The sequence below is a fragment of the Rousettus aegyptiacus genome, unplaced genomic scaffold (genome assembly GCF_014176215.1).
Source record: "Rousettus aegyptiacus isolate mRouAeg1 unplaced genomic scaffold, mRouAeg1.p scaffold_m13_p_4, whole genome shotgun sequence".
NCBI lineage: Eukaryota > Metazoa > Chordata > Mammalia > Chiroptera > Pteropodidae > Rousettus > Rousettus aegyptiacus.
Window position 1 is genome coordinate 1,895,751 of NW_023416307.1, and position 15,763 is coordinate 1,911,513.

A 15,763-nucleotide genomic window follows, 5' to 3' on the forward strand; every position below is an offset into this window, starting at 1 on the left:
GAAGAGCGGGCGTCGGGGGGCTGGGGGTGCGTGCGGAGAAGCGCCTGACAACGGGGGGCCGATGAAAAGGCTAACGACATCGTGCCGGCGCCAAGTGTCACGGAATCGCGGCTGAAACGGTCGACTTAACTCACGTATGTTTCACCGCGATAATCGAAAAGAAATTGGGGTTCACCGAATTATAAGCATGACGGGTAAAATTTATGATATTGATATTACATTCCGATAAAACGATTAACAAAAAAAAAAAGAAAGAAAGAAAGAAAGAAAGAAAGAAAGAAAGGAAAGAAAGAAAGAAGAGAAGGAAGGAAGGAAGGAAGGAAGGAAGGAAGGAAGGGAAGGAAGGAAGGAAGGAAGGAAAGGAAGGAAGGAAAGAAAGAAAGAAGAAAGAAGAAAGCAAGAAAGAAAGAAGAAAGAAAGAAAGAAAGAAAGAAAGAAAGAAAGAAATCAAACTAGGGATGACTGATGGAGAACTAGGATGGAGAGAGGGAAGAGGCTGACAAGAAGCTAAGCTCAAAGCTAAGGGGAACGTGGAGTCCCCTCCCCCCCCCCCCCCGTCAATGGAGGTCAGTTTCCAAAACTGCCCCACCGGACATCGAGAGGACCTGTGCGTGTCTGGGGGGTGGGGCAGGGGAGCGAGGGGCGGACTGTGTGGTGGGGAGTCACTGGGTTAAGCAAAATTAAACAGGCTTCTTTACTGCAGAAATTTTCGGAAACTTTTTGGTGTTATCTTTACCAGGTTTTGGTAACGGGGGTGATCTTGGCCTCATAAAATGAGTTGGGAAATAATGCCTCTTCTCTGATTTTTTGGAAAAGTTTGAGGAGAACAGGTATTAAACCGTCTTTGGATGTTTGGTAGAATTCACTGGTGAAGCCATCTGGTCCTGGACTTTTACTTTTTGGCAGGTTTTTGATGATGTGTTTCAATTTCCATACTGCTGATTGGTCTATTTAGATTTTCCAGTTCTTCTTGACTCAGTCTAGGAAGGTTGTATTTTTCTAAGTACAGGTCCATTTTTTTCTAGGTTATTAAATTTGGTGTTATATACTTTTTCATAGTATTCTTGTATGATCCTTTGTATTTCTGCAGTGACTGTCATAATTTCCCCTCTTTCATCCCTGATTTTGTTTATTTGTGTCCTTTCTTTTTTCTTTAGTGAGTCTAGCCAGGGGTTTGTCAATTTTATTAACCTTTCAAAAAGAACTGCTCTAATTTGGATTATTTCTTTCCTTCTGCTAACTTTAGGCTTCATTTGTTCTTCCTTTTCTAGTTTTTTAAGATGAAGCGTTAGGTTGTTTATTTGGGCTCGTTCTTGTTTTTGGCGTTAGGCCTATAGGACACAACTCTTGACAGACTCCTTGAAAGTGGTGGCTAAGGGAGAACACTAAAAACACCAGAAGTTTACACATACCTTTAACGAGGGAGGTGAAAGCAGGGAAAAGGTGAGGGACAGGAATTCGTAAGTCTTGTCTTCCTTTCCAAGCTTGGGAAACGTGAACAGAAGTAGTAAGTAGAAAACCTGAGGGGAATAATGCTCTAGGGAAGGGCTCCCCAACCCCCGGGCCACGGAACAGTACCAGTCCGTGGCCTAAGAAGAACTAGGCGACACAGCAGGCGGGCGAGCATAGCTTCATCTGTATCTGCAGCCGCTCCCCAGCACTGACATCACCACCTCAGCTCCACCTCAGATCCTCAGGCATTAGATTCTCATGGGAGCACCAGTCCCTGGTGCCAGAAAGGTTGGGGACCGCCACTCTAGAGGACAGTGAGCTTACTCTCAGGCGTGTTTCCCTACACCTCGCAGAGAGGAGGAAGGCTGACTGAAGAGAATCACTCTCTCCCCCCAGAGACGACCATCTCCAAAACAACCAGGACTTATCAGAAAGACAAGGAGGTGTAGCAGATAGGTTCCGAGGGTCATCCTAAACGTACAAGAGTCCCCAAAGAAAAAAAATAGATGGAACAGCAGAATAGAAATAGGAGAAAAACATAGCAACTGGGAATTTCCCAGAATTGAAGATATAAGTCCTCAAACCAAAACTGCACCGTAAGTAAAGCTAAATCCACAGCTCAACACTTGCACTTGTAGGGCATCAAGGATCAGGAGAAATTCTCAAAAACTTATCAGAGAGAAAAGCAAATTATCCACAAAAGACTGATGATTAGGCTGACAGAAACTTCTCGTGACTGATAGTACGTCGGAAGACAATGGAGTGTTAGCTTCAAAATGATGGAGGGGAATAACCGCCAATCTAGAATATCACACCCAGCTAAACGAACATGCAAAAGTAAAGCCATAATTAAGGCATTTCAAACACACGAATGGTAAAAAAAAAAAAAAAAATTTACCACCCATTAGCCTCACTAAAAGACTTCTTAGTAGAGACATGAACTATGCACAGACATACCACATTCATTGATAGAAAGAGGCAGTGTCATAAATATGACGCCATTGCTCCCCATGGCTAAAATGATGGGGAGAAGAACAAGGTAGGGAAACTTACCCTTACCAGAGCCAGACACATTATATGGACAGAAGAATTAAAGGGCTGTGGTATGTGGGCAGAAACAAAACCAAGACAAAACAAAACAGCGATCTCAGGACCGGACTCAAAAATTCTTGATTTAAGCTTGACAAATGAATCTAAAATGCATATGTAGAACAAAAGACCAGAAATAGCTAAAGACATCACAAACAAAAACAAGGCGGGAAAACTCACGCGATGTATCGTGGCTTATTATGCGACCATACTAATTAGGTCGACGAGGTATTTGTGAGATATAGACAAAAAGACCAAAATTATGGACTAAATTGTGCCCTCCCCCACCCCCGCCAAAAAAAAGAAAAAAGAAAAAGCTCTAAGTCCAACGTGACTGTATCGGGAGACAGGGCTCTTAAGAGGTAATTAAGGCTAAATAGGTCAAAGGGCGGGGCCCCAACTCCATGGGATTGATGGCCTTAGGAAAAGAAGAAGAATGAGCGCCCTCACACTCTCCTTCTCTGCCGTGTGAGGACGCAGGCAGAAGGCTGCCCCAGGAGGGGAGTTCTCAACAGAGCCCAGCCATGCCGACACCCCGACCTCTCACTATCGCCCTCCAGAACTGTGAAAAAGCGAATTTCTATTGTTTAAGTCACCCCATCTGTGGTACCTTGTTATGGCAGCCTGGGCACACCAAGACAATCGATAAAATTATTGAATACACGGTCCAGGAATAGATCCACACATACATGCTAGAAATGGCATTAAATGTCACCAGGAAAAGGATCAACGACTGAATTAATGGTCTGACGCTACTGGCTATCCATGTGGAAAAATTAAATTGGAATCACCACCTCATAACATACGAAAAGTAAATCCAAGGAGGGTTAAAAACCTAAATGTAAAAAGCAAAAACTTGAAGGCTTTTAGAAGAAAATCCATGAGACTATCTTTAAAACCTTAAAGTGGGGGGGGGGGGGAATCACGTAAGACAGAGAAAACCACAAACAATAAACGAGAACTTGGTAAATTTGGCCAAATTAAAAATGAAAAGAAAATGGTCAACAAAATGTAAAAATGCAAGTAAATATTTGCAATGTGCATTACTGAAATGAAGGAGCTAGACTTTCTAAATGAACTTCTGTAAATCAACAACAAAAAAAAGATATCCCCAAATGAAACATGAGCAAAAGATATAAACGGGCCATTCGCAGAAGAATGATCATACACTTACCATTACAGATATGTCTTTCACTATTATTAATATCTGCACATACCTAGGGAAAGATGTTTTACGAGAATCAGGGGAACGCATGTTAAAACAGTGAGATACTATTTCACGCCGATCACATTCACAGAAACCGTAGAGCCCAGTAATGCTAAGTGTTGGCGGTGATGTGGAGAAACAGACACCGAAAACGGTTACAGAGGCAGCGGCGGCACTCAGCGCGACAGCGTCGTTCCGCGGGAAAGCATCCTTCCCCGTCCGGGAGAGATGGAGACCCGCATGCCCTCTCACCCGGTTATTCTTTTCTCAACACACGCCCTAAAGGAAACTCACACCAGTGTGCAAAAGGAAACATGTACAAGAATGTTCATTACAGCATTTCCTACGAAAAGTGAAAGCGGTCTAAACACCCACCAACGAAAGAGCGAATCGACTGTAACGCCGTCGGACAGCATAATCGCGTGTGGCGATGACGATGAGTGAGCCGGAGCCGAGCGTCTCCACGTAGCTAAATTCCCAAGATAACACAACGGACGAGAAGAGCTGCGGTGTGGCAGGACACTATGAAACCCCTTCCGAAAGCCTGGAAGTGTTCGACGGTTCCACGCGGAATCCGGATACGCACACGTGCAGCGGCGACGGAAAATCACGCGTGGGGAAGGTCACAGTTCAGGATAGTGAGCGCGGGAGAAAAACGGGGCGGGAGACTGGGCCGGGCGTGGAGAGGCTTCCCCCGACGACGCCTGAGCATCGTTTCAAAATGGAAGCGGGTACGGAGAAACGCCGGAGCTCGACAGAGGTGGGCTCTGGACACAGACGCTATGTCTGTGATCCTCTAACTCTTCTGAGAGGTTACGAAGTTGGAAAGATTTTATAATTTGAAAAAAAAAGAAAAGAAAGAAAGAAATGTGATGTCTCCAAGCCACATCCTGGATTTGGAGGCACCCTGAAACCTAAGTGTACCCCTGAACGCAACTTTTAACACAATCACAGGAAAAATGGACACGAACTGACTCTGCCAATCATAAGCATCCACAACCCCAGCCCCACCTCCCCCTTTCACACCCTCGGGCCCCAGAAGAGCAGACGAAGCAGGACTTCCAGTCCACGAACTGAAGGTCTGAGACGAAATCAAAGAACATTTCACAGAAAAAGAAAAGCAATCGAGGACCGTACGCCCCGATTCTGTCGGGAGGTACGTACGGCGGAACCGGCCCTTGCTCGATAGACTCGACGTGAAGAGAAACAGCACGGCGGACACGCACAACTAGGACAGAAAGGAAGGGGGAGGAGATGTGAGAAAGGAGAACGGCGAGGCCGGCCCGGAAGCGAGCGTGCTCCCTCGGGTGGACCGGCGGCTGTCGCCGAGGTCCCGCCGACCCGCAGATGGACCGTTTCCAGCCTCGAGGTCGCTTTGCACGTTCCGTTAAAAGCCGCAAGGGTTCGTACTTCTTCCCAACGTGAAAGCTGTCTCCGGACTGCTACGCACTTTCGGCTTTAAGAACACCGACCACAATATCGTTACCAAAAAAAAAGAAAAAAAAATCGTTGTTGCAATAAATAACTCGCTGCTGCGAGAAAGTAAGAACACGAAATCAGGGCCACGAGGAAACGTGAGACGACCGGGCAAAAGGGCGTTAAAGAACGACATTAACCCGCCGGGTTCAGGACGCACTGTGACAGCCGAGCCGCCTCCACGAAACGAATAAACACCGAAGAAACGGAGGAGACAGAGCCGGAAACGTAAACAGTGACACCCGGGATGGCCGCGGATACTTATAGAGAGTCGGGGGTTCGATAAAAGGGGTGGGGGACCAACATTTAGACGGCAAACCCCGCGTCCCTGACATTACTTTATTCCAGCAATTCTGCTCTTGCTCAAAATAGTTTCAACATTTTATATTTTGCCAATTACTTCTACAATCAGGATTTTTTTTAATTCAGTAAAAGATAACTAGTTGGCTTTTTTTTTTTTAACTTATTTTTATACCTCACTTTTGATCCAAAGTCATTTTATTCAGCACGGTAAGATGCTTGGCACATAACAAATAATAATAATAGCTGCAACTTACTTAGCGTTATGATATACCGGTTTTTCCTAAAGCTTTATTAACAGGGAATCATTCGATCCTCACAACCACCCCTCTGAAATGAGGACCATTATTATCTTTAATTTTGACTGAGAGAACTGAGAAATAGAGAAAGTAAGTAATTTGCCCAAGGTAGCACAACAGTCAGCTGCCGGAGCTGGGCTGTGACCCCAGGCTCCTGGCTTCTAAGCCCAAATTCTTATCTCTACGCAAATATTTGTTGAATGAGTGAATGGAGAATAAGTTACTCTATTTACCCAACTTGGTCCCAAACGATCCTCTAGTTCTTGTTCTTCTACTATTATGGAAAAATGTTCAAATAGAAAATTTCTCGTAGATTTGTTTTTCAAATGAGTCTCATTATCTGATTTTCAAACCTCCTAGTTCTGGTTTTCAGCTGAAGGCCATGTTAGTTGTCCTTAGATGACTGACAGATATCAATCAATCATTTGAGCCACCCTCCACCTTGTCCTCCTCAGACCAGGCTCAGTAACCCTCACTTCCTTTGCAAGTAAAGAAAAGTCTTGTCAAAATGTTGCAGCATCACTTACGACAGTCAAGACAAGGAAACAATCCAAGCATCCATCGACAGATGAATGGAGAAGGAAGATGTGGTACATATATACAACGGAATATTACTCGGCCACAAAAAAAGATGAAACATTGCCATTCGTTACAACACAATGGACCTTGAGTATATTGTGCTAAGTGAAATAAATCAGATGGAAAAGGACAAAACCCATATGATTTCACTCATGTGGAATATAAAACAAAAAAGTAACAAATGAACTAACAAAATGAAAACAAATTCAGAGATACAGACAACAGACTAGCAGTCACCAGAGAGGAAGCAGGGTTGGGAGAGATTTATGGTAACAGATGGAAATTAGACTTCTGGCGGTGAGCATGCAGTAGAGTATACAGATATCACATTATAATATTGTACACCTGGAATTTATGTTAGTAACCAATGTCACCTTGATAAACTTAATTTTTTTAGAACTCCGCAGAGGCCAGCTACAAAGATGGAAGGAACCCCGTCCTCAGACCAAGGGCAAAAGAGAAGGCTCTGGAATTATGAGGGCTGGGAGGAGCTCTCGGCCATTCGGGGAGCTTTCCTGGGGGCAGCAGAGGCAGGCCAAGGGTAATAGGAGGTTACAAGTCTAGGGTCACCCAGGGGCATCAATTAGGGTGGGGGGTACAGAAATAAGGCTGTGAGCTCCTACCTATTGACAGTTATATCCAGTGGGACAGGGACGAAGTAGTTCAAGGTGTGTCAGTTTCATCTAGTCAGCATCCTGGGCAGCTGGGAAGAGAGGCTCACAAGAACCAAGCAGCATTTCACAGCCACTGGAGGCAGAATGCAGGACCAGGACCTAGGCCTGGCAGGAAACCAAGCAGAAATTTGATCAGAAGTCCAGTCAAATGGACAAGCATCCTGGAACACCAGTTCCTGGCCCGGAGCCCAAGGCCAGTGCCCTAAGGGAAGCATGGAGCCCCTGAACCCCTTCCAGGATCCGTCTGAACTGGCCTCTGAGCCTGCAGCAGGCAGAGCAGGACTGAGGAAGGAGGGCTGCACGAGCGTCCGCTGATAAAAGGATGAAGCTGCCACACACGAGAGGAAGCTTGGCCAGGGATGTAGAATCTCGCAAAATCATACCTTGATGGCGGTCCTTGTTTATGCAAAGTGCCTACTCAGAAACCCCACGAAAGAAAGGGCGTCCGTGTCTGGAAAAACCTTCGCAAAGATAACACTGTCAATTTGTTGAGGTGACAGCTTAGTGAAGTATCTTTATACTCCGAGTCGCACTTCCAGGAGCCGAATGTCTGTGGACCTCACGCTGAAATCCTCTCTGCACATATCAGAGTTTAATTCTTTTTTAACTCACTAAGCAAAGGAACTATATAAGATGAGCTGACTTGAGAAGGGAAAAATGAACGGAAATAGAAAACAGGTCTTAAAAGATATGCAGTCATTCCTTAAAAGGAAGATTAGAGAGAAACAGAGATGATCGATAGATAGATGATTGACTGATAGATGATATTGACTGATCGATAGATAATTTCATCGTTCTGCGCATTACATCCCCCGTACTTATTTATAACTGGCAGTTTGTACCTTTTGACCACCTTCATTCATGTCGTCCACTCACTGACCCCCCCCCACCTCTGGCGACCACCAATGTATTCTCTGTATCTATGAATTCGCTTTCGTCTTCTTAGATTGCACAGATAATCACTTATAATCATACGCTAGTTGTCTTTCTCTGTCTCACTTATTTCACTCAAAGGGCCGTATCAAGTGCTCTCTGAAACAATTTGCATATTACATGTACCCGTTTAAGAAGAAACGCCATGAAAGACAGGCATATACACGACTCTATAACTTCACTGAAATATTACTGGTGATGGTACTGGTAAGGACGGGCAGAATCGACATGCATTTACCCACCAGTGTGACTCTAGGAACTTCCTGTGGAGCACTGCATACAGCGGCCACTCCCTACCCCCAGCACTCCCTGGAATATGACACTTGCCCAGATCTCTATCTTCATTAAATTCCACTCCCCTGTCTCATGAAGCGAGGGCAGGAACAGTAAAAGACGGGGACACAGCGATGGGAGGCTATGTTAATATTTACAAAAGGTGGCTTTTTAAAGTTCGTCATGCTAACGTAAAGAAAGAACGAAAAATAGCTTCGCAACATCTGCTCCCTGCAGGCTGGGAAAGGGTTTTCTATTGCCGGAAGCTGTATTTATCCCCAGCAAGACAGAAACCTAAACAAAGTGAAACAGACACAGAATTTTAAGAAAAAGTTAGATGCAATATTTACCACACATATTCACACACACACACACTAGCACATACTGTCACAGGTATTGCCAAAAATGTTGATTACAAAATCTTAAGGCCCCTCGCCGCATTCAGGAATGACCTACAGAGACTCTCCTCTTGGCCCCCCCCCAAAGTCAAAGCCCTACTGACACTGCTGAGCGAAAAGATGTCATTTTGGCCCATGGCGGGTCAGCCCGTCACAACCCCCCGGCGCTTCAGGCGTCTGTATGCAGAGTGCCGAGGAGCTGGCATTTTTCAGATTGTATTACTCATTTCAACTGTGAGATGTTTCTTCCCAAATCTTACGTTTGCACTGTGCCCACAGGGCAACGCAACTTCTACCGCGTGTGGTATGAGCAGGGATAACACTTCATACATGAACATGTGGTTATCAACGGCAAAAACGCACACACGAAAAATCCAATTAAAACGGGGGAAGTACTCGAAGAGACGTTTTTACAGCTTCCAGCAATAGAAAACCTTTTCCCAGCCTGCAGGGTGCCGATGGCCAATGGGTACACGAAAAGATGCTCCACATCACTAGTCACCAGGGGACCGCGAATCAGCACTACAATGGGATACCACCTGTCCCCCGCCAGGCTACGATTAAAAAGACAAGATAAACTGCTGGCGCGGATGTGAGGAGAAGGGACGCCTGCGCCGTGCTGGCGGGGGGTAACGGTGACGCCACAATGAACAGGAATATTAAAACAGAGCTAGCGCAGGACCCTGCAATCCACTGCGGGTGTCTAACTCAAAGGACACCGCACCGCCGCGCCAGGAGCTTTCTGCACTCCGCGTCGCCGGCAGCCACGGTACTGAGACGACCTCAGCGTCTGTGCCCGGACGGACAGATCAGGACACCGCGCTGCACGTACAGAATGGAATATTACGCAACCCTGAAAAAGAGGCCGTGCCCAGGACAACGCGGAAGAACCCAGAGGGCACGGCGCTGAGTGAAAGGAGCCACGCTTCCGAAGACGAGCGTTCCTGGAATCACTCGGAGGTGGAACCAAAAAAAAAAAAAAAAAAAAGTCGAACTCACAGACACTAAGTGGAAAAGCCGCGTTGCCAGGCGCCGAGGGTGGGGAGGGCAGGGAGAGGCTCCGAGGACCCGGGGACACGCCGATGACACCGCGCTGTGCAATTCACCTTTGCCGGGACGCCGCCCCCGCCCGAAAAGAACAAGTAAATAAACGGTAAATGAAGAACATAAGCGCACACACCGAGCTCGATGAAACCTGGTCTGTACCCTTTTATTTATTTATTTTTCTGCTATTAGTAAAAGATATTAAAAAAAAAAAAATAGGACAAGCCCGCAGTGCGTGGCCTGCTGCAGCGCTCAGGGCTGTGGAGCGCAGCCGGCGCGGCCCGGCCCCCGCCCCCGGCGCCCCGCCTCCCCCAGACCCGAGCCCCCGACCTGCGTGCCCCCGCCCCACTCGGGGTCGCCGCGCGCCCTGCGCCCCTCCAGCCCGGAGACGTCCCGCCTCTCCCCGCCACCCCCGACCTGCGTGCCCCCGCCCCACTCGGGGTCGCCGCGCGCCCTGCGCCCCTCCAGCCCGGAGGCCTCCCGGCGTCCCCCTCCCCTCGCGCCACCTCCGACCTGCGCTCTCCCGCCCCCGTCGCCCCGCCCCTGTGCCATACCCCCCACGTGTCCCCGCGCACCCTGCGCCCCTCCTGCCCCGCGCCCTCCGATCCCCTACCCGCAACCCCCGCGCCGGCCGCGTCCCCGTGAGCTCGCAACCCTTGGGCCCCCGTGCCCCAGCGCCCGCACCCCCGGGCCCTCACCGTGCGCCCCGCACTCCTTCGCCGGTCCGCGGGCTGCAGCGCCGGAGCGCGCCGGGGCCGGTCCTCGGAGGAGCGGGGTCCCGCGGGGCGCCGCGGTCCCCTGCGCGCAGCTCTTGGCCCGGCGCGGCGCGGCGATGCGCACAGGAAATCTGATCCGCGCGGAGGCCGGCGGCGCGCGGGCGGGGGGAGGGGCGGCGGGCCGCCGCGGGGCGCTGCGGCTGGGCCGGGGGCGCCCCGAGCGGGGCTCAGGGAAGTAGCAGCACCCCGCGCCGTGGGAGGCGGCAGGAACCGTCTGCAATGTGCCGCCTCCGTGGCCCCGAGGGGCAGAGCATCCTTCCCTGAGCGCCAGACGCTCGCGGTGGTGGAATTTGCTCAGATCCCCTGACGCCGATTCTCTGCTCTTACCACCTACCCTCCCAGGGGACCGCCCCAGAGTTAACTTTGAAAACACTCTCTGTACAAGAAGGCAGCGCATACCTGTGCTCCCCAAACCCGAGACGCCTCCGGAAAGAACACTCTCCCCCCTTTCAGAAAAGAGATAATAAGATGCTTTTTCATAGCGAACGGTTCGGTTGTGAGCCACGAATCAAGGCCAGGTTAGGGACGAGGAGTCCTTGGGGCCGTTGACTCCTAGAGTGAAGGAATGAAGCAGGTACTATTCCTATTTCAGGACGAGGAAACTGAGGCACAGAGCAGTTAGGGGGATGAGTACTGCGATAGATGAGATGCTGCGAGGGGACCCCAGCTTCCTCTGGCAGGAAAAATATACATATATCTATGCACAAAAATATACACATGAATTCTCGAAGAGTTGGAAACATATCATCCATCATCTAATTCCGTGGGAGTCAGCCCTGGCTGAAGAGGAAAATCGCCTGGAATTTTTTGAAAATCCCCGTGCTCAGGCCCTACCCCGGCCAAGTGAACAAGACCCCTTTTCCTTATCCCGTATGTTCAGTAGCTTCAGAACAATGTCAGGCCTCATCTCCCTGCGGTTAGCAGGCACAGACCTTGTGAGCTAATGTGGGGGTAGGATGAAGAAGACCCCCAAATATTTAGTGAGATAGACCGCCAAAGCGTAGAAGATGCAGATGCGGTTGAGAGTTGCAGAGAAAACAAGGGTCCTCCAGGAGGAGCAGGACAAGCTGTGGAGCTGGAGGGAGGCCCCGCCCCCCTGCCCTCCAGAGGCTGAGGAGTGCCCGCATAGTGGCAGAGCAGCCTGGATGGCCCCCCCCTCCCGCCCCTGGGCCTCCTGCTCTTGGGCAGCGTGACTCCTGGGGTAACCAAGCCGGCCTGGCTCAGGACTGGGCACCGCTGGCCAGCACAGCCAGGCAGGTAGCGGCTCCACCGCCCTTCCATGGGGCTGGCACCAGCTCAGAGGGTGAAGCAGGGAAAGCCCTCCGTCCAACCCCCCCTCCCCCAGCGCCTCCGCATGTCAGACCGCAGCCACGGCACCTCAGCTCAGATGGCTCGCTGGACTGTCGGGCATCCCAAGGGGCCGTGACCCAGGGCAGGTGAAGGGAGCAAAGAAGGTGTTGGACCGAGAGAAAGGCGCCCAAAGGGGCGCAGAACCGAGAGGTGGAGAGCCAGTGCCCCAGCAGGGCCTTTGCACGGAGCGGAGGTCCCAGCAGAGCCCGGGATGGTGACGAGGCCACGGGAAGGTGGGGAGAGAGCCTTTCGGGCAGAGGGGAGGCCCTGAGCCAGGGTGTGCCTGCCATGCCTTAGGCCAGTAGAGCAGGGTAGACCAGATAGTCCAGTGTACACAAGTCCCGTAGCCCCGGACACATGTCACATAAATCAGACGCAACTCCTGAACCCGACCTCTGTCCGAAGCTCTGATGCCAGCCTCGAGAGGAGCCGAGTCGGTGGCCTGGGGCTCGCTGTGGGTATAGACACACCACATGTCCCCACCCCCTCCAGAGCATGGGCCTGGTGACTGCCAATCAACACATCCAGGCTCCCCAGGGTGCTAAGACCCCAAACAGCCTCCCAGTCTCAGCACGACTGACATCTGGCGTCAGACAGTCCTTTGTTTTGAGGATTGTCCTGTGTGTTGTAGGATTTAGCAGGATCCATGGCCTCTGCCCGCCGGTTGCCAGGAGCACACCACACACACACACACACACACGCACGCACACGCACGCACGCACAAGCACACAGCATTGTCTCCAGACATTGCCACATGTCCTGAGAGCAGCAAAATTGCCCCCAATTGAGAACCTCTAGTCTAACAGGAAGGAGTGGGACCCAGCACCCCACAAATAGCTACAGAACGTGTTTTTCAGTGATGGCCCCATGGAAGGGGCGTCTCGAACTGGAAAGTTATAATACGTAATGGGGCCAAAGTCCACTTCCTGTCACAATGGCCTTCTCATGTGTGTTAAAGGGGCCAAGGTCCTTCTCATTCCAGAATCTGTGCTCCTCCTCTTCCTTTCTTCTGGAATGTTCCTCTTTCAGGTATTTATGGGACTCTCCCTGGCTTCACCCAGATTCCCTCTCAGATACGACTGCTCAACGATGTTTCGCCAATAAATAAGTGATGAAATGATGTCTCGGTGGCTGGAGGGGATGGAGAAAGCGGGGGGGCTGCTTTATGCCATTGGGTGGGTTCTCAGGGAGTCATGGGGGGCAGGGAAAGACTCCCCTTCTTACCCAGGCTGGCTATCGCAAGGCAGTAGGGGCAGGGGTGGGTGCACGCTTCTCTTGGTTCCCACAGAGCTCACAGCCGGACCAGCGGGGAGTCCTGCCCCTCTGATGAAACAACCTGGGTAGACTCGGGGTCCCGGGCAGGGACAGTCCCCGAGACCCGCGTGCAAGTTCGGAGACCCGATCCGCGGTTCTCTGCGGCCTGCAGGCGGTGCTCCCGGGGAAGCCGCCGCAGTAATCACGACTGGCGACTGGCGTGCGGGACGGTTTTCAGGCCCAGGGCAGTTTCCTGAACGTGAAGCACAGCTGTTTGCAGTGAGGTGAGCGCCCGGGAGCCCAGCCCGCCCGGATGCTGCACTCGGAGGGATGGGCCGCTGCGGAGAACGGAGAACGCGGTGTCCCAGCCGGCGTGTGACACAGTCCTGGGCCCCGGCCGGGCGTGGCACCAGAGGGATGGGCCGCTGAGGAGAACGGAGAACGTGGTGTCCCAGCCGGCATGTGACACAGTCCTGGGCCCTGGCGGGGCATGGCAAACACTCCGCCCCACCTGGGCTGCCGCCACCGCTGCCCCTCACCCCGCGGAGAGGCTGGCTCCTCGCCCCCCAACCCGGGGCGGACGCTGCGAGGCCCAGCTGTGGTCCCCACAGCCTGACCCTGCAGCCTCCAGCCGTGCTGTAAACCGGCTGCACCACCCTCAGCTTCCTCAGCTACAGGGGACGCTGTGACGACTGTCCCCAGGGTTACGGTTAAGAGAGTGCAACCGGTGGTGACCTCTGCTTTCTTTTCTGTAACACTTAACAAAGCTAGGTCTTTTTTTTTTTTCTGTAATTCCATGTTTCACTGTCGGATTCGGGGGCCCTGCCCTGACTTCATGCTTCAGAAGCATTCACAGCCCCGTCCGGAATCCCACTCTCTCCATGGGCATCGCTCTCAGCAGGGAGGCTCGCTCCCGGGTCATGAATGATTTTTTCAAGGTGTTGAAAATGAACTTCACACTCAGAATTTTCTACGACCGAGGAGATGTTTACGTGCCCTGAGCTCTGCCAACAGGTCCCGGAGGGAACTCCCAGGGCCATTTGCAGAGAGGACATTCATTCCGAGTGTATAAATTCTGGGACGTTGGCTTCATACATTGATCTGGGGTGAGGAGACTCGACCCCGTTGCCCCAGAGGCACGGTGTTATGGCCCTAGGACCGTGCCGAGGCGGCCGCCGCTTCTTCAGACTGAGGATGGGAAGGCGAGAATCGGAAGGAAATGAACTATTACGCAGCGGGGTGTGTGCCCCTTGTCACGTCCTTTCTGTGAAGCGGAGTCCCGCCGAAACCGCAAGCTACGGGGAGGTTCAGAGGGCCCCTTTCCGCCGCTGGCCGCGGCGTCCAGAGCACGTTTAGATGAGCCGTCTCACGCAGGCTTCCGATGACCCCGCCGGGCGGCACGCGCAGGAGGTATTATCATCTCCCAGATGAAACTGAGCTTAGTGGTGCCGGGTGGCCTGGGCTCCAAAGCCACTTACCAAAGCCTTGTTTGTGGCTTCTTGTCACCTCATTGTCCCTCGTCCACCATGGAGATGGCAGGAAGGGTGCTTTGAACTCTGCCTGGCACATAGTGAGCCCCAGCTCCGAAGGCAGATGGCCCAGGAGGACATCTCGAGGAAGCGGGGTGCCGAAAAGCAGGAGCCAGGCTTTGACCCGCACCCCGCCCTGGCTACGCCCCAAGCCCTGCTGCTCCGGGGTCCTTCGTGTGCTCGTCGAAGTGCCTGCAGATCCGCAACACACGGCCGCACCGCGCCGGCAGCGCCGGGTGAAGAAGCAGGTGACGCTGTGCTGCGCAGGCGCTCTGTTCCAGAATTTTCCATCAGTGGTTTTCCCGAACAAAGCCCGGGAGAGCGAATCGATCGTAGTCAGTTTAGGAAAACTCACCTGAGTATCTTTTTTAGGAGGAAAATCATTATTGTTATTAAAACTCCATGCCGGTCATTCTAAGTGTTCTTATAAGCCCGAGCTCGTTTATTTCTCACTCCAGTTGTGTGAGGTCGGGGCTATCACGTCCCCATTTTGCGGATGACAATACTAAGCCACAGAGAGGTAAGAGAATGGGCCACCGTAGAGCAATTTCTTGCCAACTATAAATAACCTCACATTACAATGTATGTCTGTTACTTTGCGAGCCCACCCGATTCCTCCCACAGCTTTTTCTCACAACTGTTATCAATCTGAACCCTAAAATGGAGGAAAGCTGAGGGTGCTTCTCGCTTTAGCCCGAAGCGAGCAGGGAACCGGCAAAAGTTAGCGCAGATTGGTTTCAAAGGAGGAAACCCGCAAAGTCGTAATTAGCCCTGGGCTGGAAGCCGGATGAGCTACCTTCAAAAAAGAGAGTCAGATCCAATTACCCTACTTTCTTCTGAGGCAAAATATCCAGCAATAGGGTGGAGAACACTAAGAAAAATTAATTAGGGACGAAGTAAAAAGGGAAAAGGAAGACAAACAGGAAAAAAGGGCGAGATGCTCCCTAGAGGTCCCGGAACAGCCCTGCACCCCCTGCCCGGGGTCCTTCGCTTTTCTCCCTCTTTTGTGGACTCTAGAGCAACGGTCCCCAACCTTTGTGGCACCAGGGACCGGTGCTCCTGTGAGAATCTAACACCCGATGATCCGAGGTGGAGCTGAGGCGGAGATGCTGGCGCTGGGGAGCAGCTGC